We start from the raw sequence: 27,716 nt of genomic DNA on the forward strand, positions 1-27,716 counted from the left end.
GGAAAAAGCCAATGTGGCTACACGGAAGACTGGTGGAGGAGGTAAAAATAAAAAAGAGCATGTATAAAGAATGGAAGGAAGGACGCATCACCAAGGAAGAGTACCGATGAGCGGCTCGGGCTTGCAGAAATAGCGTAAGGAAAGCTAAAACCCAGAATGAGCTGAGGCTGGCGAGGGAAGCGAGGAACAACAAAAAGGGGTTTTTCAGATATGTTCGAAGCAAGAGAAAGACCAAGGAAATGGTGGGACTGCTGCTCAGTGAGGATGGCAAAATGTTGACAGATAACAAGGAAAAGGCAGAACTGCTCAATGCCTATTTTCCCTCCATTTTCTCCCAAAAAGGGAACAGTGTGCAACCTTGCATTGGTAGCAATCTCAGTAAGGGGTTGGGATTGCAGTTCAACATTGATAAGGAGATAGTCAGGAAATACCTAGTTAACCTAAATGAGTTCAAATCTCCAGGGCCTGATGAACTGCATCCCAGAGTATTGAAGGAACTTGCTGATGTACTCTCGGAACCTCTTGCCATCCTGGAGAATGAGAAATCCTGGAGAACGGGAGAGGTGCTGGAGGATTGGAGATGGGCAAATGTCGTCCCGCTCTTTAAAAAGGGTAAAAAAGAAGATTGGGGGAATTACAGGTCGGTCAGTCTGACTTCAGTACCGGGAAAGATATTAGAACAGATAATAAAAGAGTCCATTGGCAACTATCTAGATGACAATGCTGTGATTAGTAGGAGCCAGCATGGGTTTGTCAAGAAAAAATCCTGTCAAACTAATCTCATCTCTTTTTTTGATCGGGTCACTAGCTTAGTAGATGGTGGAAATGCTGTAGATGTCATCTATCTAGATTTCAGCAAAGCGTTTGACGAAGTCTCCCACAACCTTTTGATTAGCAAACTGGTCAAATGCAGACTAGATGGAAATACTGTCAGGTGGATTCACAACTGGTTGGAAAACCATACTCAAAGAGTGGTCGTCAGTGGCTCTGCTTCAGACTGGAAGGAGGTTTCGAGTGGAGTGCCACAGGGTTCTGTCCTGGGGCCGATACTCTTCAACATTTTTATCAATGACTTAGATGATGGGGTGGAGGGAAGCCTTACGAAGTTTGCGGATGATATGAAACTGGGAGGGATAGTTAACACAATGGAAGACAGGAATAAAATCCAAAGGGACCTGGATAGACTAGGAAATTGGGCTGAAATTAATAAAATGAAATTCAATAAAGACAAATGCAAGATTCTGCATTTAGGCCACAAAAACAAAATGCACGGGTATAGGATGGGAAATACCCGGCTTAGCAGTAGTGCGTGTGAGAAGGACCTTGGAATTGTAGTGGATCGCAAGTTGAACATGACCCAGCAGTGTGATGCTGCGGCAAAAAAGGCAAATGCGGTTTTGGGCTGCAAAAACAGTGCTATAGTTTCCAGGTCGAGGGTAGTAATAGTCCCACTATATTCTGCATTAGTCAAGCCTCATCTGGAATACTGCGTTCAGTTCTGGGCGCCTCATTTTAAAAAAGATATAGACAAGTTAGAGCGGGTTCAGAAGAGGGCGACGAGGATGATAGCCGGTATGGAGAACAAGTTTTATGAGGAAAGGTTGAAGGAACTTGGCATGTTCAGTCTGGTGAAGAGAAGGCTGAGGGGTGACATGATTACACTCTTTAAGTACCTGAAGGGCTGTCACATAGAGGAGGGTACAGATTTGTTCACTGCTGCCCCAGAGGGTAGGACTAGGTCTAATGGTTTTAAGTTGCAGGAGCGTAGATTCAGATTGGACATTAGAAGGAACTTCTTGACAGTAAGGGCAGTTTGGCAATGGAACCGACTGCCTAGGGAGGTGGTGGGATCCCCTTCGCTGGATGTCTTTAAGCAGAGGCTGGACAGCTATCTGCGGGAGATGCTCTAGCTGTGGATTTCCTGCTGTGAGCAGGGGGTTGGACTCGATGGCCTACAAGGCCCCTTCCAGCTCTATGATTCTATGATTCATGTTCTTTCAATGTATCAGTTATCAACTGAGCAATTTCTTCCCCTCTTTTGTTGCTACAATCTGCAAACTTGAGAGATCTTTCTTGAATCTCATACTGCTTTTCTTTTAAAAGTACATATCTCAAAAGAAATCTTGTTTGTTCAATATGGGAAGAATCTGATGTGAAATCTATTATTGCAAAGTACTTTGCAGATTGCCTCTCAAGCAAAATGTGTTGTTTCACAAGATTCGAGCATTCTGCAATAAATTCATTTTGTGAGTCGGGACAGATAATGAACTTGAAGCCGCTCACTCCTTTTCTCTACACTTAGCACATGTTTCTGAAGGATGGGGTCCCACCTGGGAGCAGTTCATTGAGTCCTAAAAAGCAGACAGGTATCACAGAATTGCAGGGATGGTGTCAGGAAGGCTAAAGCTGAGAATGAGCTGTGGTTAGCAAGAGATGCTAAAAGCAAAAAAACTTTCTTCAGGTATGTCCATAGTAAAAGACAGAGAAAAGAAATGGTGGCACAACTACTCAATGAGGATGGCAAAATGACAACAGATGACAGAAGAAAAGGCAGAAGTGCTCAATTCCTACTTTGGCTCAGTCTTCTCCCAAAAAAGGGATTATGACCCTCCCAGGAAACATGAAGTAGAAGGGGCAGGATTGGAGCTTGAGATTGATAGACAAACGGTCAAGGAATACCTAATCACTTTGAACGAGTTCAAATCGGGAGGGCCCAATAAACTGCATCCTAGAGTATTAAAGGAACTGGCTGAAAAACTCTCAGAACCACTCTCTATTATCGTTGCGAAATCATGGAGGACTGGTGAAGTGCCGGATGACTGGAGGAGAGCTAATGTTGTCCCTGTCTTCAAAAAGGGCAAAAAGGAGGAACTGGAGAACTACAGACCAGTCAGCCTAACATCAATCCCTGGAAAAACTCTGGAGCAGATTATAAAGCAGTCAATCCACAAGCACCTTGAAAACAATGCAGAAGCCAACATGGATTTATGAAGAACAAATCCTGCCAAACTAATCTTATCTCATGTTTTGATCGGGTAACATCCCTTGTAGACTGTGGGAATGCTGTGGACATAATATATCTCGACTTCAGCAAAGCGTTTGACAAAGTGCCCTATCATATTCTGATTAGCAAGCTAGCTAAATGTGGGCTGGATGGAGCAACTATCAGGTGGATCCACAGTCGGCTCCAGAATCATACTCAAAGAGTGCTTATCAATGGTTCCTTCTCAAACTGGGCGGAAGTAACGAGTGGGGTACCACAGAGCTCGGTCCCAGGCCCAGTGCTCTTCAACATTTTTATTAACTACTTGGATGAGGAGGTACAGAGCATGCTTATCAAATTTGCAGATGATACAAATTTGTGGGGCACAACTAATACCGTGGAAGACAGAAACAAAATTCAAAGGGACCTTGATATGTTGGAGCATTTGGCTCAAAACAACAGAATGAAATTCAACAGGGATAAATGCAAAGTTCTACACTTAGGAAAAAGAAACCAAATGCACAGTTATAAGATGGGGCATACTTGGCTCAGCAATACAACATGTGAGAAGGATCTTGGAATTGTTGTTGATCACAAGCTGAATATGAGCCGACAGTGTGATGTGGCTGCAAAAAAGGCAAATGCTATATGAGGCTGCATTAACAGAAGTATAGTTTCCAAATCACATGAAGTATTAGTTCCCCTGTATTCAGCACTGGTTAGGCCTCATCTTGAGTACTGCGTCCAGTTCTGGTCTCCACACTTCAAGAAGGATGCAGACATACTGGAACAAGTTCAGAGGAGGGCCACAAGGATGATCAGGGGACTGGAAACAAAACCCTATGGGGAGAGACTGAAAGAACTGGGCATGTTTAGCCTGGAGAAGAGAAGACTGAGGGGAGATATGATAACACTCTTCAAGTACATGAAAGGTTGTCACACAGAGGAAGGCCGGGATCTCTTCTCGGTCGTCCCAGAGTGTAGGACATGGAATAAAGGGCTCAAGTTTCAGGAAGCGAGAGTATGACGGAGCGTCAGGAAGAACTTCCTAACTGTTAGAGCCATACATCAATGGACCTAATTACCTAGAGAAGTAGTGGGCTCTGCGACACTGGAGGCATTCAAGAGGCCGCTGGACAGCCATCTGTTTGAATGCTTTGATTTGGATTCCTGCATTGAGCAGGGGGTTGGACTCGATCACCTTATAGGCCCCTTCCAACTCTACTATTCTATGATTCTATTATTCTCTGTGTAACTACGCTCTCAAGGAATGCAACATGGGACTGCAGGCCACAGAACAGGAAGGGAGTCTAGGTCTCGGCACAAGCCTTGAGGTAACAGATTCCTTCCTGCTTTTTGGCCGGAGCTCCTTCACACCACTTCAGCTGTATTCCACTGCCCACTTGTGGCCCTGGACAGGTAATCTCTGCTATCTGCCATTCCTTATAGCAATAGGACCTTTTATTTCTTTAGTTTAAAGTTATGACTGAGTTAGGATATTAATGATTAATGCTGCCATGCACCCAGTAATTTTGCAATGCTATTCTTCTCTTTTCATCATGAAATCCTTTATGATAAACAAAATAGTAACTGTGTGAAGCTGGATAGCTTCAAATGGGGGAGATAATGGGGAATTTTTAGATACAAAAATAGGCAAAATATATTCTTTTAGAAAGCTGTAGGGTTTATAATATTATGATAGTTAGCCAGCTAAAAGTTCTCTCCGTACTGACATCTCTGTGACACAAATGTATCCATGGCAATAGGGTATGCATGGAATGCTACAGCCTGGCTCCATTTGGTAAGGGGAAAAGAAGAGTGGTACTGAACATCTCTGTACTATGCAAGGCCTACGAAGGATTAGCACTGGAAGTATTAGCTCATAGTAAAAATGTGCTGGTATTAGATATTGTTTAAAATTACCTGATTGGCTAGAAAATAATGTAGGTAGTGTAACCTCTATGTAATGCTTACGTGTAGCTCCATGCTTGAGAAATGCTAATATGCTTTGTCCTGGAAAATATAAAAACCTCAGGGGAATAATGCCTTGTTGCAGCTCTCCATCCATTCAAGGGAGACTAACTGTGCTTACTCTCATCACCAATAAAGGCCTAACTTTGTTGCAAGCTTGTGTCTTTGATTTCCTCAAGGACCCCCGGTCCACCAACTCAAAATTCCCCCTCAGGGAGAATAGGCAAAGTGTCATTGTCTGATTTGTTAGAAAGCTGGAGAAAGTGGTTTCTAGACCCCTCAGGGTGAGAACCTTCTATTAGGAATAGATGCTGCCACCTCCCTGAGTAAGAGACAAGGGTATGAATGTTTTCTTTTTAGGGAGAGGGTGTTTATTGTTGCCTGCTTGCTTGTAGGTTAGTATTTGTCCAGGTTTGTCTGTGGTCTTTGTCATGAAATTGTAGCATTGTTCAGAATGGTTAAAGGTATCATGGCTCTGATGCAGGGAATTGTGGGGATTTCATCTTGTGCAGAGATAGGCCTCTGTGTGAGTGGAAAACTTTGTTTCATTTCTCAGCTGCAACTAATTAGGAGGCTTGAGAAGCAGCACCGGTTTATCTTTGCTATCTGATGACAGCCTGGTAGCAAGGTAAGGCAGGCCTGAGAACAGTTGAGATCAGGGAAGGAGGGGGCTTGTTTGACGTGAAAACTGGAGAAGCTTCTGGAAGGATTACCTCATTAGAAAGCCCCCTGATGGACTGTTGCTGGGGTTTTTCCTTAAGTATAGGGGGTGAAATCTATCACCTTTGATCCCCTGGGTTCCATCTTGACTGGTGGTTACCTGACTGGGGGTTCCACTGCCTTTCTCTACCCAACTTATGCCTCTCTGAGGAGAGGTGAGATTTTCAACAAACTATCTCTTCAAAGTAAATAGAATAGGATAGTTAGTTTTGCTATTTTTTTGTGTGTGTCTGAACTCTCTTATATGTTTTACCTAAGCCCCTGTTTGGGTATGGGTTTTAAAGGAACTGTTTTGTTGCTATTAATTGTGCACTTATATTTTATTCCATAAAGCTACTTCTTATTTACCCATGTGTGTTCATTGCAGGATGGGAAACTTGGTTCTGAATGTGGTCCCTTGGTCCCTGACCACTGACTACTGTGTTTGGGGATTGCCTGGGGCTTCAGGATGAGGAGTGCCTGTTTGGCTCTTGTATTTGGAAATCCCTGGCAGAACTATATCTGGGCTCTGGGTTTCCCCTGACTCAGAGTGGTTGTTCAGATTGAGGGGTGGTGGTAGCCTATCTCCTACCTTGCAGGATTGGTGTTGGTTCACACAGCCTTGGCAAGGGGGAACAGTTTGCCAGGATCAATTGCCCAGGGTTGGGAATTGGGTCCTGGAAATGTACCTGGCACCTGTAGGGTGGCTTAGGGCATGACAGTCTCATGAACTGGATATGTGAATTATGGGAATAGTTGCAGAGCATGCAGAGTGTGGTTAGAGGGTGTGCTAGAATAGTTTGCATATAATGGTTTAGAATGTTTATATGTTTGATTGCTGTGAGTGTGTTGATCATGTAAAGGTGGGCTTGAGTGGAACTGAATAGCATGTATTTTTAGCTGTAGTTAGATTAAACTTGTTTATCGTTGTACAGGGAGCTGGAAATTTAACTGTATTGGTTTAATTGTATGATTGATTTTGCATATGGTGGTTGGGAAGAGTGAGCTGATTCTTCTTTTTCTGCTGAGCATCACCTTCTGCAGAGCATGAAACATTTCTCACAAGATCTGCAATAAAGGCCCAGAAAACAGATGGTATGAGTAATAAAGAACTAGCAGTAACAACATGTAGACAAACTCCCAATATCACTCACCACCAAACCAAGAACAACATTTCTGGGGCCAAAAGCTAGAATATGTGGAGCTAGCTTAGCAAATTTGACTGGAATCAGCACTGGCATATGAGGGATGGCGGAGTGGCAGCAATGCCCTTCCAGTGCCAGCAGTGTTGCATTCACTGGGGATGAGACAGAGCGAGATGGCAGCAAAGTCAGAGGCAGAGAAAGGCAGCAGCAAGGTCAGGGAAGCTTTGGTTAGCAATGTTGCCACCAAACTGGAGCTCTCTTAACGCACCTCTTCCTCACCCTGCCCTATTCCATTAAATGAAGCACCACTGCTGCCAGGAGGGCATTGCTACCATTCCGCCGCTCTCCCCCCCCCCATTACATGCCACTGCTGGCTGGAATGCTAACTCAGAAGTAGGATCTGGAAAATGTTCTGGCTCAAACATGGGGAATTTGTGACAAGAAACCCAGCCAGAATTATACACATTTGGTGTAAAGTTGCAAATGTTGCCTTCAGAATATAGTAGGAAGATTGAGCATACTTCTGCAAAATATGCAGATTTGCAGGGATTTTTATTGTATGTATGCTTCTTTGTACATAATGTGATGTTTGAAAAATAATATTTGATATTATTGGAACAGTGCCATAGTTAGAGCTTATACACCCAAATACTCCATGTTCTTCATCTCCCTAAGAAAGAGCTATCAAGAGACTGTGGCATTGATTTCCATCATCTGGAGGGAAAAAGCCTGCTGGAAAAGTTAATACATCTTTAATGCTCTGTGCAAACTGCAGCAAGGCAGGATCCATCACCAGTAATACAGTCACTGGGGCAGCTGTTTGCTTTCTTTCCCATCTGTATCACAAGTGCAGAGAAGCAGATAATTGTTGATTAGGGAGAAACAGGTTGGAGGATTAAGGAATGAAACAAGAAGGCACTGTAGCCAACAAAATATATTTGCTTAAATGGAGGTGAGGGGAGGGAAACCACCATCTCCTATGAAAGCACTAATGATTCAAATTTGTATGTGCCAGGGAAGTGAGCAAAGTTATGTCTGCACATGCACACCACAATCTAAACATAGAGAGGCTGTTAGAGTAGCTATGGGACCACAGATGATGAAACATGTAAGAGAGAAGGGATGACTGAAGGACTGGGGTGGAACTGAGATGTCCCAAGCAATGATAGCCAGAGAGATATTGACTTGTTATCATTTGTAGGACAATGTTTGCACACATTCCCAATATTTATTTACATTTTCTAGCAATTGAGTGATTGATCTATGATGGTGGGTGGGATATACATGTTATAAGTAAATAAATGTAGAATTTTAATATTCACATTGTGTCCTGTTTCTGATGGATCCTGGGAACTCATATTATTACCAGAACACTTCATAAACTAGACATTCTGTAAACTTACAACTGTTAATCACTTTCTATAATTTCACATACTGTATTGATAGCTTCCGTTGCTATCTTTCCCAGAATAGTCCAGTGTCACAGGGGAAACACTTAACCGGTGCTTGGGGGCTCTGGTGTAGTGGATGTGGGCCAAGAAACTGAGATTTAATCCAAACAAAACAAGAGAGGAAAGCTGATCCAGAAGTGAGCATTCAGCCTGATCTGCACATCACTGTCTCTGTAGGATCAGGTGTGCTGTTTGGGAGTGCTCATAAATCCAGCTTGGCTCATGGCTGGTCAGGTTGTGGCTGTGGTTAGAAGAGATTTGCAGAGTTTCTGCTAGCAAGCCAATAGTTGTCCCCGAAGAAGGTCAATCTGACCATTGTTGGACTTTATTTGGTCACATCGAGCTAGGGTTATTGCTTCTCTGTTTATGGCTCATGGTTAGGAGTGAGTTTGCTCATGTAGATGGTTGAGGCTGTATCAGGAGAAGGAATATGGACAACCTTAAAAGACTTGGACTATATCCTGTTCTCAGAGCAATATTTGCAGCAGCAGCAGCAGCAGCGCCACATATGCAGTATGAAATTAGCCAGTTGCCTTCATGGTGATGAGCATGACTCTGATATTTAGCCAATTGGGAACATATTTTGTTGTGCTGTAGATTCAGGGGGGCAATTTACCAATGCCATTGTTTCATCACAGCTAGTAGGTTCACTGTGAGAGTGAGGAGCTCAGCAGAAGCTGTCATGGTAAGCATATTTATGATGAAGAGGTACTTATCCAACCAACCTCTTACAGCCAAGCAGTGTGAGGGGATATGGAAGGCAAGATACCCTTGGGCCCTGGTATTGCAATCACATCTATGGTTGTCCAGCCATGGTCAGAAGGAGCAGTTGAGTGCCTTCTCAGTGAGCCTTACAAAGTGCAGGTAATTTAATGGTCCAATACGGTGCTAGATCTGAACAGGGTGGTTTATAACAGATGCTATTGGAGGTTGCGGATTCATAGGGTTGCCATAAGTCGAAATTGACTTGAAGGCACATAACAACAAATGGTGCTTAGAACCAGGGTGAAGTTACCCATGTAAGGTAGACAGCAGATTTCCAGCCCTCAGTGTAAGTTTAGAGTGCCTGTACTGAGTCAGCCTGTTGCTAACATGTTTTGCTTGTTGTGGATCCTTACGCCATGAACACTGGCTGGATGCATAAGCTTGAGTGCCTTTTATAGCTGCTAAAAAGTGAAACAAGTGAGTAACCTTGTGCTAGTGATCAGGAGAGCTAATGCCTTCGCGGTGCACAGATCTAGGCACATAGAGGCTATATTGAGAATAAATTGCTTTATTCAGCTTTTGAATAAGCTCTTGAGGCTAATTTGGTCCAAAGTTAGCTCCTTGCAAATGTTTCCGGGCTCCTTCATAATAGGCATCCATAAGATGTGTATCCACGGAGCCTTGTAAGACCATCCCTGTCCTCCCTTTTTAAAAAAGAGCTACACTGAATCTTGCTTATTCTCATACTTGGATTCCTCCCAAGGAAACAGCACTAAAACCCACATATTATGAACAGATATGAATACCAGTGACTGATTTTTTTATAGTTTTGGTTTTGCTGTGGAAAATGTAGTTATTTTGGGATCTCAACAGCAATAAATATGCATTTTTTTAAAAAAAAAAACGTGCTGAGTAAATGGAGGTAAAATTAAAAATTAAAACAAACTCTTTTCTGCATGCTTCTTTGGAAAGGCTGTTTATTTACATAGCTGTATTTTCAACTAGCAAACATGCAGAATCATTTCCCATTCCAGTTATAGCCAAAATTAATGAACTTAATCTCATATGTAGAAAGGAACCACTTGGCAGATGTTTTGTACAGAAATATTCTAATTTGAGATCCTAAGTTCTTATTTTCTGACAGGTGTACAAACTGCTTTAATCAATACTCAAATATTTCACATGACAACCTTCTTGGAAAGGAGTTACATTTCTAAATTATATCAAATTTCATTATGAAAATAACTTCTTTTTATACATTGCATTGACCTATCTTATGGAGAGAGTTTTAATTAAAACTAATAACTCTTGAATGAGATCTTCATTTGAGAGTTTTAATGAAGATACGTGGGTAACCTTTTCTGTTATACTGTATAATGCAATGGTTTTCCTCTTGTCAAATTGAGTATTAGAGAGGGACAATTTAATTAAGTGTAAGTCTTGTTGTTTGCTTAATCTCCTGTTCTTTCAGAAGAGAAGATAATAATCCATAAAAACAAATCTACTCTTGTCCAGAATTTCAGTGTTTATAAAATCATTCTGTGTTTGGCTACTACATATAGGGTAACTAGATTAAAAAAAACCCTGATGTGCTATCATCCTTTGTCAACAGCCTTCCCCAAAGAACAGTCCTCCATTAAAGAGCACTCAGGGTACACCTTTTGGCCAGACCCCATTCTCTGCTACAAGTGAGGCAGAGAGAATAAGACATTCCTAACTGCTTACACAAAAGGTAGTCAGGTAAATAGAGATATTAATCTGATGTCCCATGTGGCCTACTACACAGTGTCAGATTTGGATGTGGAAAATATGTACGCAAAATATAATCAGGGAACTGTTACTTTCTTCAGGCAGTGATGATCACAACATTCCTATCTTAATTCTTGTATTCAAGTAACAAAAAAGCATTTTGGTTCAACATGTTGTGTTATGGGCTTTCCATGTTCATTCAAGTTCCAAATGATAGGAAATATCCAGAGATGTAGTCATCCAGGGTCTCAGAGGGTCTTAGGCCCCTTACTTTTTTGGGAGCCAGGTCCCACCAGGATCCCTATGTCTCCAGCATCTTACGAGCCAATCAGCATGAAAGGTGAGTGTTAGCCACTTAGAAGAGTCTTCTAACTTGCTTCCCTGTCCTTTCCTGCTGAATGGAGCCATTCAGAGTGAAAGGAGCTTCTGTAGGTTCCTCCTTGAAAAAAGCCATGCTGTCGAGAGTGGAGATTCTATAATGGCAGAAGAAGAGACAGTGAATCCTGATGATAGCACTCCATCTATATCATCAAGCAGTTTGGTAGCAGCAGGAGATAAATGCATAGACATTGAATTCAGTAATTCAAGCAATATTTCTGACAGAAAGGACAGTCAAATGGTGACAGTGAGAGAGAAGCAGAAAGCAGCATTAAAGCCTGGGCAGATTATTCTGTAATCTTAAAAGGCTGTATAACCTTAGAAGGGGACATAGCTGTGACTCTTATGAAGGAACCCTGCACTTCTGAATTTGCCACTACACTTCTGGAAATATCACACAGTGAGCTTCATGGATGAATGGGGATTTGACACTCTACCATTACTCCACCCTTGCTTTTATGCTATTTCTCATTGCATGTCATTCTATCCATCTTGTCACATCTGATTTTTTTTTAAAAGCTGGTTGCTTTTTGATAAGTCTCTGAAACATCAACCCATCTGATATTTAAGGCCACAGGCCAGTTGAGGACCATCAGTAGTGTTTACATCATACTGGATCTCATGGAAGGTTTGCAGGTGCCTTGTACAATTTCATCATGGTCAAAGTGTGATTTGTTTAAATTATATCTATGGGCTTTGTGCAATATCTTTCTGTTCTATGGAATAATCTTTACTGAAAAAATAGAAATGTCTCAAAAGAAGATTCTCATTGAACACTTTAATTTCCCTACATGCTGCCTAACTTTTGATAACCTAAACCAACTTGACTGTTATTTCAGCTAGTAAACAACATACATTACCCAGTGCACATTGCTGTTAATAGCTTGTACATAATGCTTGAGGCTATGTGTATTCTCCTAATAATTAATTTATTAATATGATTCCTAGAGGAGCAGCAGTAGAAATCTAAAGGCTCCAGAAAGGCAGGAAAGCAGAGACAGTATAATTCATTGTGTGTACCAAAGATCCTTCATTAAGAGCATATCAAACTCTGATAATTGAACTCAAGGGAAAATCATAGCTCGATTTGTGTGTGTGGAATTGTCCTATCAGAATATTTTGGACTCTCCCTTCACTTTTTCTGCCTCATAGATAATACTGTTAACTAATTTGACTTGACAGAAATACTGAAACTCTGAGTTGCATATTAGAGAAAAGATGCTGTATAGAGATGATGACGTTAGGCCATGCCCGTTGCCTTGCCAAATTTAAATTTAATTGCCGACTTTCAGTTCTAATATGGGAAGTGATTTGAAACTCTCCTCTTCTCATAAGTTAATGTAAATGGAAAATACAAGAACTCTTCCAGCTGCTATAATCAGTAAACTACATTGTCTTCTACACCAGCTAAAAAAATTAAGAAATTATTATTTTTACACTATAAACATAATTCCATGGAAAAGGATGCTTTATGCTTCCTTTTTCAGTGTTGTAGATTACTGTTGATGCTATGCTTATTTTTCTTTTTCAGCAAGCATTGCTGCTGACAAAAGCCACAGACGAACCTCTACAAGCCAATTTCAGCTGCTAAACACACCTGCTAAGCAATAAACTCCATTAGGTTCAGTGGGACTTACCTCTGAGTAAATATGTAAAGAATTGCACTTGTTCATGTGTTCAGAACTGTCTGGCTTGAGACTTACTCAAAAGTAAGGACAGAAGCCAATTGGGCAATTGCTTGGCAACAATTTACATACTTACTTCAACTTCCGATAAATAACCCAACATCATAAATAACCCAAGTGATGTCACCTAAGGAGGATAATAAAACTGGCAGTATGGTATATGGGAGGGAAGCAGTGCCCTCCTGGAATGAATGCCCTTAGCAAAAGGTGTAGCCTGCACATGGACATCCCTGCAGTGGCAGGAGTCATGGTTATGGAGTGTCTTTGCCTCCTAGGGCTTCAAAACCGCTGGGGTTCAGCCTGCTTCTAGAACATGAGGCAAAATGGCTTACATGGGGGACGTTAACATAATGCAGGGGTGGGAAACCTCTTCAACTCCAGACATTGGTGGACTCCAATTCCCATAGTCCCTGATCATTGGTGGTGCTGGCTGGGCCTGATGGGAGTTGGAGTCCAACAATCTGCAGGGCCATAGGTTCCCATCCCTAGCATAGTAGGTTCTACTAGTTGTCAGTTGGGCTAGACTCAAACTGCAGTCTCTGAACTGTATACCTTTTGAGTGTTCCAAACTGTCTGGAACTAGGACCATACACAGGGCATTCAATGGTCCTAATTCAGGGATGGGGATCATGTTGCAGTCCAGATGCTGGATTCCAACATCCATCTGCCCCAGCCACCATGACCAATAAGAGATTAAGTGAGCTAGAGTTCAACAACATCTGGAGGGCTGCAGGTTCCCTTTCCCTGTCTGGAGATATGGTGCCCATAGCCGCAAAATTTCTACATCTTTAGTTAAAATAAATATTCCAAATTTGTTATTGTACCATCTCATCAAGCACTATTTTCCGATGTAGCTGTTACAAAGTGAAATGCTCCACTGCTTCTGTGGTACTGCTCATGTGCCTCTTTGTATAATGACCAAAAGAAACCTCTGTTGTTTGGAACTGTGTGTTATACGTGTATGTCTAACTACAGTTTCAGATCCAGCTGTTAATGCACCCTAAATAGAAATAGAACATAGCCTCAAGTTTGAAACACAAAAGGCTATCTTCACCATCATATGACATTGACCAATACAAAGGCTTTGAAATTAATGAACATAAATTTGATACAGATTTCTACGATGAATAATGAGAGAAATATAATTTTCTAGGTTAGATTCTCTGTAGAAACAGTAGTAACACAGAAAAGAAGCAAAGTAAGAAGAACATCAACAAACTTCCAAAAATGTAATTCTCCATCTCTGAAGATGGCAGGTGTTGCCACCACTCAACATATGCTCAGAGGCACGTTACCAAATTCTTCCAAGCTACACACCAAGTGGATTGGACTGTGAAAGACCAACCCAAATGGTGTTTGCATTTTGACAAATTTGTAGGGCAGCACTGTGATGTCCTTCCCTGGTTTTCCCTGTCAGGTTCCCACCTGCTTGTGGCTACTGCCTTTCACTAGGCACCACCAGGGACACCACCAGTCAGGACCGTCCTTTATATGGTTTCTCACTCCGCTTTAGCACAGATCTCACTAGTTCCCACTGCTAGGCAGCACCACCAGTCACTTCCTGTAACCAATACTCCCAGAGACTTTGCCTAAGCCTCTCTATAGCTTGTTACTTTGTGACTGTGTGCCTATGCTGTTCCCAACCCCCTTGTATCTTTATATATAAACCATACAACTCTGGGTTGCTCTTGATACTTCACTTGTTACAATATCTCCCTTCACCGCTGCCACCATTAGATACTGCTTCTGTTCAGCCTTGGTAATTACCTTGCCCTCCCTTCTGGTCTGTATATTCCCCCAGCCAAGCATCAGGCCTTTGGTAAACCAAATAAGTATTTATTTACTAACAACAGGAAATAAAAAGATTACTTTAGGAATGTTTCACAAGCGTATGGTTTCATATATGGTCACTCTTTATGTTTCTGTTCATATATATACTCTTTAAATATCAGCCAAATACAATCCAAACTTCCCTCAGAACTCTGCCAGCCAACCCTCACCAAACAACCTCACTCCAACCAACTCAACAACTTCTCTCCCCCATCACTCACAAACCTCCATTTATACCTTCAGCCAGCCAGCCACTCAGCCAATCATCGTCCAGCATACTTCAGCTTCTCACCCATGTACTCCCCCTTTCTCTCTCAGTCAATTACCATACATCACCTAATAGACCCGCACTTACCATATTTACAGATGCTTAACCTACAGGAACATCACAAGCACATCATCTGTCTCAGGTCTCCTGCTCCCCTAGTGCATTCACCATAGCTGCCTAATTTCCCTGCTCTTTAAAGTTTGACAGAAATATATGTTCTTAAAGGTATGTTTTTAAACTGCAAGGGTTTCTTTGCCTATTAGTGAATCACTTTTAAGATTGCAATCAGATAGATCCACACCAAGAAAGGAGAGAGAGAGAGAAAATAATGGAGGTATACCTTTCCTGAGGAAATATTGAGATTCAAAGTCAGGAATAAGACTTCTGTGTCTAGCAAGAGCCAAGCTCTCCCCTTCAAAATAACTTGCAGCTAGACAAAAGATCTCACCCTCCTTCTGTCCGATCTTCCCTACCATGAACTAATGTTCCTAAGGAGTGATGTGAAGTATCAAAAAGTCTCTGGAACAGCAAGTGTGCTGCTAACCTGGGCAAAACCCTAAGCTGAAATGTGTTTTGGAGTTGCACTGAGTTACATGTAAACGGGGAGGGGGGACAGATGAGTTATGTAGCGTCATGAAAGGTTTTCCTCCAGAATATTTGTTTTACCAAAGTGAAGTTAAAGATTATACCTGCTATCTCTGGTGCCGTGTATGAGTGCAAATTCCTGTTTCTCAGAAGTACTGTCTTACCTTGTTTACATCTGATAGGGGCTATTGTTTAGTTAAAGGGATTATTCTTTGGGTAATCCTGCAGTTTGGATCCTTCCTTGTTACTTGTTAGTTTAGTCAATGTCTTCCTGAAATCAGGAAACAAGTTCTGGCCATCCTGAAATAAAGGGCTGTGTGATGGCTGTGTCCCAGAAGTCACCCCTACTAGGCTTCTATGCAATGATCCACTAATATGAACCATAGAATAAAACCCCCAAATTATGCATACCTCCTTCCATGTGAGAGTGTCTTCTGCAGCCTGTACTTCAAGACCACAGAATTGGGAACCAAACTGCCCCAATTTTTATTCCCAGAACCCTTTTAAGCAACCAAATCAGGAGCATATGTGTGCTGGTGGGGAGGTAGGGATTCACATTTGAATTCTCACCCAACTAAATCAACGAGAAGATTAATATGAGGATAAATTATTAAGGAAAATCTGGCAAAGAAACTATTTAATTTTCTTTGATCAGAAGGCAGGTGGAAATGTCTCGTTCTCGTTCTTGTGCTCAAGAAATTGAATCTATTATACCAACCCACCTAGTGAGATACAAGCCTTAGATACCAAGCTGTCCAGGTCAATGATTAATGCTGTTCTGTACTGAAAAACTGTATAGAATCCTACTAGTGATGCATAATGTAGTCTTTTGTAAGTGCAGTGTTTGACAGATCTGCAGCTGCAGCTAAGACAAAAAGCAAGTTTACATATGGAATCATTGTTCTTGGAAGGATCCTTGGTGAATAGCTTTTGTCCTTACATCTTTTGTGGGGTGGGAGAGAGAAAAAAGAGAATGAAGTTATCACAGCTGTATCTGAAAACATACCAGCATCTACACAAATGGAGTAGTAGTGAATTTGGAAGTGCAATCTCAATAGCCATGTTGCCCAGGAGAATCCGTACTTACCCTCCATAAATGCAGGCAACTGTATTAATCCATTCTGTCTCACACATACATGCATGCATGCCTGCACCCCCCATACCCAATTCATTATGATTAGTATGCCTGTAGTCCTATACATAGTTTTCTTGGAAGTAAGCATCATTGCACTCTGTGGTGTTCACCTTTGACAGCATAGACTCAACTTGCGAAACATGCTGAGCTTTCATAAGATATATTCAGTCAGCTGAAATGCGACCTTTCACTTTTAATTAGAAATGCAAACAACCTTGCAAAGGAGTGGTACAATTTACATGGCTGGTCTGAAGATAGAATCTTATAAAGGAAAGAAGTATGCAAACTCTTACTGATTTTCCCCACATTTTTGACTTCCTTTCTGCTAGGATTCCTTAACGGTGGGGATTTCAGTCTACTTTCGGATGGGCCCACCCAGTACTTTCTCACTGGGCTTGTGGTATATGAAAATGATGGTGATGATGAGGATGATGTAATAATGCATGGGACTTATAGTCCATAACAGCTGGAGGGCACAGTGTTAGCTACCCCTGTTTTAAAAGTTCTTGCTGCCACATTCTGCCCATCTGTTCCTTCGTTATGGTACATTTGTTGCTTCTTCCTCAGCATGGCAGGTCTGGCTTTGCTTCTGGGAAGGAGAAAAATAGACTTATTACGCCTCCAAGAAAAGAGTATTACGCCTCCAAGAACAGGGGACACTATCTGGTTCGGTAGTGTAATTGCAAATTCAGAAGTGCAGGGTCCCTTCATTATAGTCACAGCCACACACACACACACACACATTTTTTTTTGCTGCTGAGTTGATAATGAGATCCTTGTTAATGTGTACTCCCATAAGAACAGAAGTCCCAAGGAGCCAATAAACATGAAAGGGGGGAATGCCAGCTACTTAAAAGAGTCATCTCACTGGCTGACTCATCTCCTTTCACTCTGATTGACTCCAGTCAGCAGGAAAGGACAAGGAAAAATATTAGAAGACTCTTCTCAGTGACTAACACGCTCTCCTTTCATGCCAATTGGCTAAAAGATTGCTGGAGACATAAAGAATTTGTTGGGACCCTGCTCCCAAAATGGTAAGGGGCCTAAGATCCCCTGAGACCCTGGACAACTACACCCCTGATTTGGTTCCTGGGCTTTGCTTGGCTTGGAAAGTCAAAAGATTCTGAAGGGTGAGTATAAGGTAATCTGCAGGGCTGAAAAAGCATGACCTGCATGATGAAGTAAATGAATCCCCACCTACGATCACTAGACTTCAGCTGTGTAGGAGAGTGGAAAGGAGTGGAGGGCATAGTCATAAAACCATAAAGAGCATATCTTGCAGATCTGAAAAGACATGCAGGATTGCTGCAGAAGTTGCAAAAACATAAAATTACAATGGTGGGGGATTGCTTTCCATGTGAAGAAAGGCTTAATCACTTAAGAGTGAAAACCAGTAGGACTAGAGAGAGGAATATGGCTGAGGTTTTAAAAATCATGAATGGTATGGAGACAATGAATACAGTCAAATGAGTTGTTCTGTTATGGAGTCATTCACTAAAACCTCTGGCATTGGGTTTGATGAACTTAAACAATTTTCTTTTTAAAAGTTTGAGGAACAAAATGAAATACTTGTAAGTTCACACAATACATAATCAGCCTACACAAATGATTGTGATGGGATTTTTTTGTGGGGGTTGTGCTTATTTTTATGCATACTGATTGACGGCACCCTTTTCTGAGGTTCCTATAAAAGCAGCAGCAGCATCTGCGGGAGCCAGAGAAGCAACAAGTCAGGGAACAAAAGGAGGAGAACAGAGAGATAGGATTTAAAAATATTAACCTTAAACGCATGGGCATCTGTAACTAAATTTAGTACATAATTTAACAGAATTTGTATACCAGTTGATAGTTAACCCCCCCCGTCTTAGTAGCAAATGGGCAGCCACTACAGTTCCTTTAATATTTGGATAAATGTAGCATATGTGGATTTAACACGAACCCACCTGTACACTACTGTCAAGATCAAAGGCACTCCTCCGGGTGCCTACTCTGAGGAAAGCTTGGAGGGTGGCAACAAGGGAGAGGGCCTTCTCAGTGGTGGCCCCCAAATTCTGGAATGATCTTACTGATGAGGTGTGCCTGGCGCCAACAATGTTATCTTTTTGGCGCCAGGTCAAGACTTTCCCCTTCTCCCAGGCATTTTAGCATGTGTTTTAAATTTTTATATTGTTTTAAATTTTTAAATTGTGTTTTAAATTGTTTTTAAAATATGTGTTTTAAATTGTATATTTGTTTTAATGTTTTTGATTGCTGTAAACCACCCAGAGAGCTTCGGCTATGGGGCAGTATACAAGTGCAATCAATCAATCAATCAATCAATTAATCAATCAATCAATAACAAGGATTAGATGTACACTAGGAGGCCAAATTGCTAACACAGGTTTACAGTGGTGGCTTGGCTGGGAAGATTAGCCTGTGAGGGAACTCACTAGTCATAAGGCCGATGCAAATGTTTAAGCTTGTGACAATCTGGTGATGGTTTGACTTCTAGCTAGGGATGGGGGAGAATATCCACTAAATAGAACTTAGTACTGGATTCCGACTGAATTCAACAGTCCGCTATCTTTTTAGAATGGCACGATTTCTTGTGGCAGGCTGCAGCTGTAATTGGTACTGATTTTTTGCAGTGGACTGCAGCTGTAATCAACATGGTTTTTATTTTGATTCCCCCCCCCCGATTTTACGTAATTATCTTTGTAATTTCCTCTCAGGTGATGCATTCATAACAGTTTGTAGGTATGCTAAATAGGAAAAAATAAACCACTTGGAACACTGTGATACTTTACAGAGGCATTTACATTAAAAATCACACATTTTTTTTTACAACAACAAAAAACAAAACAAAACAGCAGATCGAATTGGCAAGTGCCAAAGCAAGAACAAAAAAAGGGAGGATCGGGATCGAGCAATGGTCTATCAAAATACAAGCAGATCGGAACTAGGCAGTGAACTCCATCCCTACTTCCAGCTGCTCAGAATCCTTGCTGATCATAAAAATGTACTATTCCACGCATACAGCAATTAAAGCAGCCACTGAAAGTGGCTTAATCTGAGGACCTCACTGAGCAGGCAGATATGTATGGGAGAAGATACTCCCTCAGGTAATCTGACTCAAAGTTGTTTAGGGCCTTACAAACTTATATTGGTAGCAAATTGGCAGCCAGTACAATTCCTTTAATAGAGGTGCTATATACTCACCAAATGTTGTCCCCTTAAGCAACCTAGCCACAGCATTCTGCACTCACTGAAGCTTCTGGACCAATCTTAATGGCAGCCCCACACAGAATGTCTTGCAGTTAGACTATATAGAAGAGGCAAGGAACCTTTTTGGCTTCCCCCACCTCCACGGACCAATTTTAACTGGTGGAAAGGACCATCAATCATCTAGCACCATAATGAGATCAGGTGATTGACACCTGTCAAAGCACAGCATTTTGGGCAGCATTTTCCAAACATCCAGCAATCAGCTGGTTGTCAGGTACTTGGGAAGTGCAAAGCCCCTTCCGGCCAAGCTCAGTCTTTACCTGCTCTACTGGACAGGTGGCCCTGGCCTGACCAAAACAGCCTGGCAAGGCCAAATGGGGAGGTTTGGTGGGCTAAATTTGGCCCATGAGCTGGTGGTTTCCCTCCCTAGGCCTATAGTGTACTCTGGCATTTGCCGACTGGGCAGGACTTAATGGTTTTTAAATTCTTTATATATATATATATAATTGAAAATATATTAACAAATCAAAAAGAACAACAACAACATTCAAACAAAAACAACAATCCCAAACCCGGGTCACTGAGGATGAATATATATACAAATAAAGAATATACAACATTTTTACATTGGAAGAAAGATATAGTAGATTTATGGATATACCATTTAAAACACAGTTCAATATTTGCAGATTGGTTAGCAAATAAAAATTTATCAAAGGTTAAGAGAACCAGATGGATCTGGCTGTGGATGAAAGATGATCATGTAATCCGTACTTATTTGTATATTCAATAAATGGCCACCATGTAGCAATGTATACATCAGATTTAGTCTTATCTTGTAAAAAAATGAAGATTATAAGTAATTTTATCTAATAAAGCCAGATTTCACATATTTCGATACCATGTCATTTTATCCAAGTTTTCTAATATTTTGTGCCACCGTTTGATGAGCTGCCATTAATAATTGAGAGATCAAAAATTTAGATTTCAATTTAGCATTTTCATCTTTAAACAATAATAAAAGAAATAATTCCAGAGTAAGTATGTTTTCTTTTATAATATATATAAGTTCCTTATGCACTAAATTCCAAAATGGGACAATTTTAGGGCATGTCCACCAGGAGTGAAAATATGTGCCTTTATTAGAACATCCATGCCAACAAAGTGGGTTCATATTAGATGATATATAAGACAAACGAGTTGGAGTTAAATGCCATCTATGTACTACCATAGATGGTTTTTAAATTGTGATGACAAAAAAACCCTCTCTCTGGACCGGGCAGGACATGACTGTTCTTGTATTTTGCTCAAAGTTTTGACCTCTCTGTCTTTCTCTGGGGTGGTAACATGTACTGTTAGCATATTCCATTTTCAGTCTCCATGTAACTACTGATAGAATCGTGGCATCTTAAAAACTAGCAGATTTATTGTAGCATAAATTTTTGTTGACCGGCGTCCATTTCATCAGATTTATGAAGTATTATCCTCAGTTGCCAGCTATAGATAGAGAAAAGAAAATTGGAGTCAAACGGCAATGAAATGCAAAAAATGCTGTCTGTGTCAGTTCTATGTAAAGCGTAAGGTAAACAAAGTGATCATTCACAACCGCAGTAATTTGTGATAACACAGTCATCTCAGTTGTCATATGAATTCTTCACAACAAATCACATAGAGAGAGAACACAGGAATCAGGCAGACAGAGAAAACCACCTGGGTGGAACTGAGCCTCTGGGCCAGCAACATTTCTACATTTCTCAGGTATGCTTGGCCAGCTCATGAAAACTCTTGAAATCTCTGTTGTCTTCACTCCTTACCCTTCTGATGCCATTTGGTTGGAAGAAGGGACAGTAATTGAGAGGCAAATGCTAGAACAGCAGAAAGATAGATAAGGTGTGGATCCTGGAGGAGGGCAAATCCCAGAAAGCCGTTTTCACGACTTCTTCATTTTTCTGTTCAGACTGCCAGGGGCCCATTCCTACGTTGGGATCCCAGGTGCTGCAGTGTGTGGCAGATGTTGTGATATAGGACACAATAGAACAGGCCCATTTTCCACATTGCCAATCCTAAAACAAAGCTTAGGCTGCCATCCTGTTCCTATTTACCTGGGAGTAAGCCCCAATAAACTCAGAGGCCTATTTCTGAAGTAGCCATAATAATATAATAATAATAATAATAAATTTTATTTGTTGGTCACCTATCTGTCCAGGTTAGTGGACACTCTAGGCGACTTACAATAATAGAGAGCAGTACATAATACAAAATAAAATACAAGCAAACACAATCATAATCAATTTAAAACCAATTTCTATTTAAAACCTTATAAAATTAATCCTCCCCAATCCCATAGGCCCGCCTGAATAGCCAGGTTTTCAAGGCTTGGCGAAAACCCATTAGGGAGGCAGCATGTCGGAGATCAAAAGGAAGGGAATTCCAGAGGGTGGGGGCCACAATCGAAAATGCCCTCTCTCTGGTCCGCACCAGCCTAGCTGTTTTAACCGGTGGGACAGAGAGAAGGTCTTGTGAGGCTGATCTTGATCTCCATGTATACCATTGGCCTGTTAAGTTACAGTGAATACAGTGAATTCTTAATAAGTGCCTAGCTATCAGCTCCTGTACAATGGGAGAGATGTCTAAGCCTTTTTGCAAATTTTCACATTTTGCATTTGCCATTTGGGGAGGAGATTCTTTAGCATCCACCTGCACTTATTGTGTAGTAATATTTGCAGAAATAACTACTAGGGAATATCTGATCTAAGACAAACTGGCCCCAGGACAGATGCAATCCTTGTTGCTAGGATAAAATGAACAGCAAACTACAGAGACTTCGAGGACTACTAGAAAATAAGACAGAAGCAAGAAAAGTGCACTAAATGGAAGGGGGAAACAGAAGCTCTTTAGGACCCCAGTGATTCCTATTGCCTGGTTTCTAAACAACTCCCTTATCAGTCACAGCTCTGATTTCACTCACTGGCTAAAAACACAGATAGGCAGTAGTAGCCAGGCTGGTTCATTTCGAAGAGGGGAAAAAAATAAATAAATTTGATTTATGAACTTTGGAGCATTATATGTTTGGGATTATTTTCTTTTTGGTCTATTTCATTTTGACGAATCTACTTGTTCACGACGCCACTAACTCTTTTGAAGCATCCACATGCTAGTGCTCGGTCTCATAGAACAGTTCTTTGTTGCTGGAGATAAGCTGAGTTGCTATGGGAAGAAGAAGCTTTCTCCTGTAACCCCCCTCCTCCCATCCTCAAGATTCCGCTTCCCATATTTTTCTCCAAAGAATTTCCCCCCTAGATTTTGATGTTCAAAATCAGATTATCCTCCTCCTCCTCCTTCTTCTCCTCCTCCTCCTCTGATATTTTCAATTTAAAGAATACAAAGAAAACAGCTGTACATGAAAAATATATACTTTCCTATCCCCAGCTACAAAACCCCTTCCCTACCCCAGTGATGAAGACATGAAAACAGGAAAGCAATCCCTATGACAACAAATTATGAAAGCATTAATACATGAAACTAAATAAATTATGTTTTCCAAATTCTTGCATACTGAGATTGTGGACGTCATTCTCCTTTACATTAATAAATGCAATGAAATAATACCAAACACTAATAGACTTGTCTGATTTTGAAGTTCTGTGCAAAACTCTGAGCCTGTTAGTCAGTTTCTCCAAGCTGATCTTACTTTTGAAGTGGAACCTATGAATTAAAAATGATCCATTAAAAAAATCAACCCTGAATTTTGCATAGAGGACTGAATATGCACAGTTTATGGCAGTTTTCCTGAGCAATCCTATGCCCGGGAATCCTCCATAAAAACATGAGAAGAGTCCTACTGGATCAGGTAAAGGCCCAGCTAGTCCAGCATCCTGTTCTTACAGTGGCCAACCAGACTGTGACGTCCTTCCCTGGTTCTCCCTGTCAGGTTCCCACCTGCTTGTGGCTACTGCCTTTCACTAGGCACCACCAGGGATACCACCAGTCCGGACCGTCCTTTATATGGTTTCTCACTCCACTCTAGCACAGATCTCACTAGATCCCCCTGCTAGGCAGCACCACCAGTCACGTCCTATAACCAATACTCCCAGAGACTTTGCCTGAGTCTCTCTCTAGCTGGTTACTTTTGTGACTGCGTGCTTATGCTGTTCCCAACCCCCTTGTATTTTTATAGATAACGCATACAACTCTGGGTTGCTCTGGATACTTGACTTGTTACAATCTCTCCCTTCACTGCTGCCACCATTAGACACAGTTTCTGTTCAGCCTTGGTAATTACCTTGCCCTCCCTTCTGGTATGTATATCCCCCAGCCAAGGATCAGGCCTTTGGTAAACCAAATAAGTATTTATTAAATATCAGAAATAACAAGATTAGTTTTAGAATGTTTCACAAGCGTATGGTTTCATCTATTCCTGTTTTGTACTTAACTTATTATTAATCAGAACTCCAACTCCCTCTTTCTCCACACTCCCAAAATCCACCCAGATTCAACTGTCATTCTTCCATTTTTACTCCCAGCCATTCAAACGCTCAGCCAATCATCCAGCATTCTACTGCTCATGTACTCCCCCTCCTCTTTCACTCCACTTACCATATGTCTTCTAAATAAACAGCACTTACTATATTTACACTATAAGCAGGAACATCACACAGGCACCTACAGGAAGCCTGAAAGCAGGCTCTGAGCACAAGAGCACCCTCCCCACCTGAGATTTCCAGCAACTGGTATTCAGAGGAGTAACTGCCTCCAACAGTGGAAGGGGAACATAGTCATTAGGGTTAGTAGCCATTGATAGCTTTATGCTCCCTGAATTTGTCTAGCCCTCTTTTAAAGCCATCCAAGTTGGTGGTCACCACTACATCTTATGGGAGCAAATTCCATGCTTTACAGTATGCACTGTGTGAAGAAGTACTTTCTTTTGTCTGTCCTGAATCTTCCAACATTCATTTTTGTTGGACAGTCCTCAGTTCTAGTCTTGTGGGAGAGGAAGAAAAACTCTGAGCTTTGCCTGCAGTCTACTGGCAGTTCTTAAATACCCCCCGTTTGGGAAAGAAAGGGGGGCACAGAAAGTGTGCAACAGGATAATTGGTCTTCATCTTTATTCTGTGTGATTTAACAAAATATAGAGACGTAATAAAAAAAACCTCTAGACAGTTTACATAAAATAGTATTAAACATTTATAAGAAAACAGCCAATAAATTCAACAGGCTTTAAAAACAACTAGACAAAATAACATGATCAAAATATAGATAACATTTAGAGATTAAGAGCAAATATGCATAGAATCATAGAATCAAAGAGTTGGAAGGGGCCTTGTAGGCCATCGAGTCCAACCCCCTGCTCACAGCAGGAAATCCACAGCTAGAGCATCTCCCGCAGATAGCTGTCCAGCCTCTGCTTAAAGACATCCAGCGAAGGGGATCCCACCACCTCCCTAGGCAGTCGGTTCGATTGCCGAACTGCCCTTACTGTCAAGAAGTTCCTTCTAATGTCCAATCTGAATCTATGCTCCTGCAACTTAAAACCATTAGACCTAGTCCTACCCTCTGGGGCAGCAGAGAACAAATCTGTACCCTCCTCTATGTGACAGCCCTTCAGGTACTTAAAGAGTGTAATCATGTCACCCCTCAGCCTTCTCTTCACCAGACTGAACATGCCAAGTTCCTTCAACCTTTCCTCATAAGACTTGTTCTCCATACCGGCTATCATCCTCATCGCCCTCTTCTGAACCCGCTCTAACTTGTCTATATCTTTCTTAAAATGAGGTGCCCAGAACTGAACGCAGTATTCCAGATGAGGCCTGACTAATGCAGAATATAGTGGGACTATTACTTCCCTCGACCTGGAAACTATAGCTCTGTTTATGCAGCCCAAAACCGCGTTTGCCTTTTTTGCCGCAGCATCACACTGCTGGGTCATGTTCAACTTGCGATCCACTACAATTCCAAGGTCCTTCTCACACGCACTACTGCTAAACCGAGTATTTCCCATCCTATACCCGTGCATTTTGTTTTTGTGGCCTAAATGCACAATCCTGCATTTGTCTTTATTGAATGTCATTTTATTAATTTCAGCCCAATTTTCTAGTCTATCCAGGTCCCTTTGGATTTTATTCCTGTCTTCCATTGTGTTAGCTATCCCTCCCAGTTTCATATCATCCACAAACTTCATAAAGCTTCCCTCCACCCCATCATCCAAGTCATTGATAAAAATGTTGAAGAGTATCGACCCCAGGACAGAACCCTGTGGCACTCCACTCAAAACCTCCTTCCAGTGCGAAGCAGAGCCACCGACGACCACTCTTTGAGTACGGTTTTCCAACCAGTTGTGAATCCACCTGACAGTATTTCCATGTAGTCCGCATTTGACCAGTTTGCTAATCAAAAGGTCGTGGGGGACTTTGTCAAACGCTTTGCTGAAATCTAGATAGATGACATCTACAGCATTTCCACCATCTACTAAGCTAGTGACCCGATCAAAAAAAGAGATGAGATTAGTTTGACAGGATTTTTTCTTGACAAACCCATGCTGGCTCCTACTAATCACAGCATTGTTATCTAGATAGTTGCCAATGGACTCTTTTATTATCTGTTCTAATATCTTTCCTGGTATTGAAGTCAGACTGACCGGCCTGTAATTCCCCGGATCTTCTTTTTTACCCTTTTTAAAGAGCAGGATGACGTTTGCACATCTCCAATCCTCCAGCACCTCTCCCGTTCTCCAGGATTTCTCAGAGATGATGGCAAGAGGTTCCGAGAGTACATCCGCAAGCTCCTTCAATACTCTGGGATGCAGTTCATCAGGCCCTGGAGATTTGAACTCATTTAGGTTAACTAGGTATTTCCTGACTATCTCCTTATCAATCTTGAACTGCAATCCTGACCCCTTACTGAGATTGCTACCGATGCAAGGTTGCACACTGTTCCCTTTTTGGGAGAAAACGGAGGCAAAATAGGCGTTGAGCAGTTCTGCCTTTTCCTTGTTATCTGTCAACATTTTGCCATCCTCATTGAGCAGCAGTCCCACCGTTTCCTTGGTCTTTCTCTTGCTTCGAACATATCTGTTCATATTTTATTGTTCCTCGCTTCCCTCGTCAGCCTCAGCTCATTCTGTGTTTTAGCTTTCCTTACGCTATTTCTGCAAGCCCGAGCCACTCGTCGGTACTCTTCCTTGGTGATGCGTCCTTCCTTCCATGCTTTATACATGCTCTTTTTTACTTTTACCTCCTCCACCAGTCTTCCGTGTAGCCACATTGGCTTATTCCGATGTCTTCAGTTTTTCTTCCTTTGGAATTGTTTGCGATTGCGCTTTTTGTAATACGTTCTTCATGAACTCCCACGCTTCTTGGAGTGCTTTTTTCTTTAGTCTATCTAGCCACGGGATCCTACACATCATTTCCCTGAGCTTGCTAAAATCGGCTTTCCTGAAATCCAAGGTCCATGTTTGACTATATTCTTCTTTGGCTTCCCCAGAATCACGAATTCCAGCATTACGTGGTCACTTGCCCCCAAGGTACTGACCGCTTTAATTCCCATGACCAATTCGTCAGTGTTAGTTAAGATCAGGTCCAGGATTGCCGATCCCCTTGTTCCTTCTTCTACTTTTTGAAAGAGGAAATTATCAGCAAGGCCCATCAGGAATTTGTTGGAGGCTTTGTGCTTCGCAGAGTTTGTCTCCCAGCAGATATCCGGGTAGTTGAAGTCCCCCATCACTACTACTTCTTGCCTCCTTGAGATTTCAGATATTTGTTTGAGAAAGGCCTTGTCTACCACCTCTTCTTGGCCAGGGGGTCTGTAGTAGATACCTACTACCATGTCGGTTTTATTTGTTTCTCCATTTAGTTTTACCCAAATGGTCTCTATCGGACCCCTTTGTTCGCTCTCTTGGATTTCCATAGAGGTGTATTTGTCTTTGACGTATA

This window comes from Rhineura floridana, chromosome 3 (genome assembly GCF_030035675.1).
Source record: "Rhineura floridana isolate rRhiFlo1 chromosome 3, rRhiFlo1.hap2, whole genome shotgun sequence".
Classification (NCBI taxonomy): Eukaryota; Metazoa; Chordata; class Lepidosauria; order Squamata; family Rhineuridae; genus Rhineura; species Rhineura floridana.